Below are 4,555 nucleotides of genomic sequence, written 5' to 3' on the forward strand. Positions count from 1 at the left end.
TTCTTTCTTTCTTTCTTTCTTTCTTTCTTTCTTTCTTTCTTTCTTTCTTTCTTTCTTTCTTTCTTTCTTTCTTTCTTTCTTTCTTTCTTTCTTTCTTTCTTTCTTTCTTTCTTTCTTTCTTTCTTTCTTTCTTTCTTTCTTTCTTTCTTTCTTAAATGGGGTCTCACTCTGTTGTCCCGGTTGGAGTGCAGTGGCACAATCACTGTTCACTGCAGACTCAATCTCCCAGGCTCAAGAGATCCTCCCACCTCATCTTCCCAAGTAACTGGGACTACAGGTGCACACCACCATGCCCAGCTAAGTAAACAAATTTTTAATGCAGACAAAGGTCTGACTATGTTGCCCAGGCTGGTCTTGAATTCCACGCTTTAAGCAATCTTTCCGCCTCGTCCTCCCAAAGCACTGGAATTACAGGTGTGAGCTACTGTGCTTGGCCAGGATCATGTTATAACATAAATTGTGGAGGGACACAAACATTCACACCATAGCAGCACCCCACAGATAACCAGGTCTCATTGGCTTTGAGTCTTGAAAAAGCATCACAAATTCTGACAAATGTGCTGGGTACTCTACAAGATACTAAGAGAGACACAAAGACCAGCAAAACACTTAATGCTGAAACATAACACAATATAATTTCAAGGATACAAAAAAGAAAATCATTAGAGTTAATGTTCACTCTCTTTCTTCCAAAATTCTTTTCAAGATACTTTTCTAATTTTTCACAAACCATAAACAGCTTAGATCACTGATATCATCAAAGGTACTGGCACAGGTATGCAGTCTGTTGACCAGAAAAGAGAAAATGTCTCCAGGTGTCAGGAGGGGAGGCCCAAGTATCACATATTAATTACACACCACTTGGAGACACTCTTTATTCCTGGTCAGTTATATTGAGACCTCTGGTTACCAACTAAGGGAGGGGAAGAGTGATGATCAATAGCATCTAAGGGGCTTTTCGTTTTTGTTTATTTATGTATTTATTTTTGAGACAGGGTCTCGCACTGTTGCCCTGGCTGGAGTGCAGTGGCGTGATCTCAGCTCACTGCAGCCTCAATCTCCCGGGCCCAGGCAATCCTCCCATCTCAGCCTCCCAAGTAGCAGGGACTACAGACACTACAGCCACCATGAGCCATGGTGCCCGGCCAAAGGGGCTTTTCAGAACTCTGGGTAAGCCTATCTCCTGGTGGCTACTCCCTTTCTTTGTGAAAAGTTGCTGCTTTAAAATATTGCATTGTTTATTTTACATGCATTTATCTCTTATTTCCACAATTGGATTGTAGGTTCCTTAAAGACAGAGATAGTGGCTTACATATTTTTTTACTTTTTTCAGGCTGCAGCAATGTTGATAACATTAAAATTAAAATTGTTCTATATGTCAAAAAAGAAAAAATAACTTTAACTACATTTTGGTTTTTTAGAGACAGGGTCTCTGTCACTCAGGCTGGAGTGTAGTATAAATACAATTTAAGGGCAGATGACAACACGTTAAATTTATTTGCAACATATCACATTGATAATATAGTCTTAAGACCTCTTATAAGTAATTGGAAAAAAGAAATGCTACAGGCGAAGAGCAAAAGGTAAAATTTACAAAAACTGTACAAATGGCCAATAAACATTTGAAAATCTGGTGAGCCCTACAAACATTACCAAAAAGATGCAGCAATGAGATGCCTTCTTTACCTACTAAAGTGATTTCAGTTTTTAAAACATGATTATACCCTTTGTAGCTGATCTTTGGGGCAATAGATACTATCTTACATTTCTAGGAGAAGTATACATCGGTGTGATATTGCTAAAAAAGATAACTTGGAAACAGCATAAATGGGAGACAACAGGAAATCAATTAATTAATTGGATTATGTAACATATACGGAAAGAAATATAATAAAATCATTAAAAATATTGTTACAGAAAAATATTTAATGGCATGGAAAATGAAATGAGCTATTAGTAATAAAGTGTGCTATCAACAAAAAAAAAATGAGCCATTAATAATAAAAAACTGAAGGCCGGGTGCAGTGGCTCATGTCTGTAATCCCAGCAACTTGGGAGGCTGAGATGGGTGGATCACCTGAGGTCAGGAGTTCGAGACCAGTCTGGCCGACATGGTGAAACTCTGTCTCTACTAAAAATAGAAAAAAATTAGCCAGGCGTGGTCGTGCATGCCTGTAATCCCAGCTACCTGGGAGGGTGAGGCAGAAGAATTACTTGAACCCAGGAGGTGGAGGTTGCAGTGAGCCGAGATCACGCCACTGCACTCCAGCCTGGGCAACAAGAGAGAAATTCTGTCTCAATAATAATAATAAATAATTGTAGGAAAAAGTACAGTTATGCATTACTTAATGACAGAGACACATTCTGAGAAATGCATTGTTAGATGATTCCTTCATTGTGCAAATGAAATATGCCGTCTAGGTTTGTGTGTAATAATAATAAATTATGCTATTAATAATAATAAATGAGCTATGAATAATACATAATTGTAGGACAAAATACAATTATACGTTAGTTAATGACAGGGATACACTTGAGAAATGCATTGTTAGATGATTCCCTCATTGTACAAATAAAATCTACCATCTAGGTTTGTGTATACTTAACAAAAACCTAGATAGCAGAGCCTACTGCACACCCAGGCTGTATGGCACAGCCTTTTGCTCCTAGGTTATATACCTGTGTAGCATGCTACAGTACTGAATACTCTAGGCAACTGGAGCACAATGGTAAGTGTTTGTGTGTCTAAACATATCTAAACACAGAAAGGTAATGCATCACACATTAATGTCACTATGTGATAGGAATTTTTCAGCTCTGTTATGGTCTTATGGAACCACCATCATATATACAGTCCATTGTTGACCAGAACATTGTCATGCAGGGCATGACTGTATAGAAATATACAGAAATTTCATAAAAGATATATTGCCTTTGTGATCAGAACAAAAGCCAAGTGTTTCATATTTTTCATGTTTAAAATAAAAACAGGCAGCACACAGTGGCTCACGTCTATAATCCCAGCATTTTGGGAGGCCGAGGTGGGTGGATGGTGAGGTCAGGAGTTTCGAGACCAGCCTGACCAACATGGTGAAACCCTGTCTCTACTAAAAGTAGAAAAATTAGCCAGGCATGGTGGCGCACGCCTGTAATCCCAGCTACTCAGGAAACTGAGGCAGGAGAATCACTTGAACCCAGGAGGCAGAGGTTGTGGTGAGCCAAGATCACGCCACTGGACTCCAGCCTGGGTGACAGAGCAGACTATGTCTCAGAAAAGTAAAATAAAATAAAACAAAATAAAAACAGTGTATTATAACTGTGGATCTTTCATTAGGCCTTTTTTGGAAACAGAAAATAACAAAGTCTCCTCTTTCAGTACTGTCATATTAATTAGGAACAATTCTTCAGGCAATGAGTGGCAATTTTCTTTGGTGACTTACATCAATAGGCAGATAAACTATATTACCTGCCAGAAGATGAAAATATGCCTTTGACCAAAGAGGCAAGCTCTCAGTCATGGTGACATGGCAGTCATAAAAGTACCCATCAGAGTCTGACAGTCTTTGGCCTTGGATTTAGTTACAGAAAACATCCTCTGGGGAGTTGAGTAAAGGGTCTTAGGTCAGGGAAGGGAAAATGTGCACAGGAAAAGGGAAAGGTAGAGTCATGTGGCTATCAGCGTGGCCCCTGCCGCCTGCATGAGAGCTGACATTCTCTGTCCTCTGCACCTCTACATGAGGAAGGCAAGCACTGAAGACCTCAAGCAGCACCAGTCACTGGGAGCGGCTTTCTAGAAAGTTCTTATGCGCATTGTACATGACCCTGCTTGGAAAGATGCTTCCTTGGGCAGCCAGACTGTAACTGACATTATGTGTTTCTGCGCTGCCAACTCGAGAGTTCAGCCTGAGTCTTCAGCAGCAAGATCTGGAGCGTGTTCAGTCCATGCGGTCCCAGCTTCCTCGGCGCAGCTGCCCAAGGATGCTGGAAGGGCTGAGAGGGTGCTTTCATGTTGGTTTAGATTCTTACTTGCTCAGAGCCTGGAAGCATGAGTTTAGCTACATTCCTGAAAGCACTGACATCTTTTTCCCAGCCCCACCTAATAAGAGAGCCCATCTGCCTTTCTCCCCACCCAAAGTCCCCTTCCCCTGCACACCAGAGACTGAGTCTGGACTCTAACTTTATGATGTTTCTCCATAGAGCTGCAGAGTCTCCACCTGGTAATCTGCTCATTTTAACCTGCCTAGCCACCTACTTAACCAAACTGAGGATGCCTCAGTTCATCTGAGAGGCTAAATTGAAGTGTGCGGAAACCAGGCATGTGCATGTCCATCCTCAAAGTCCAACAACATCTTGTTAAGCCACTTCCCAGGACCTGAAATTAAGCTGAAAAAATCTCTAGGACCAAATGCCAAATGTGGAAAACAGCCTCGCCTCATTCTCCTGCATTGTGTGCTATGCACCTTCTGGTGATGGGAGCAGTCAGAGTCCACAGTGAAAACTGCTCTGCCTCAGTGCTACTGATGTGGGGAAATTTAAGACTTGTGGGGAAGGCTAA

This window comes from Piliocolobus tephrosceles, chromosome 9 (assembly GCF_002776525.5).
Source record: "Piliocolobus tephrosceles isolate RC106 chromosome 9, ASM277652v3, whole genome shotgun sequence".
Taxonomy (NCBI): domain Eukaryota; kingdom Metazoa; phylum Chordata; class Mammalia; order Primates; family Cercopithecidae; genus Piliocolobus; species Piliocolobus tephrosceles.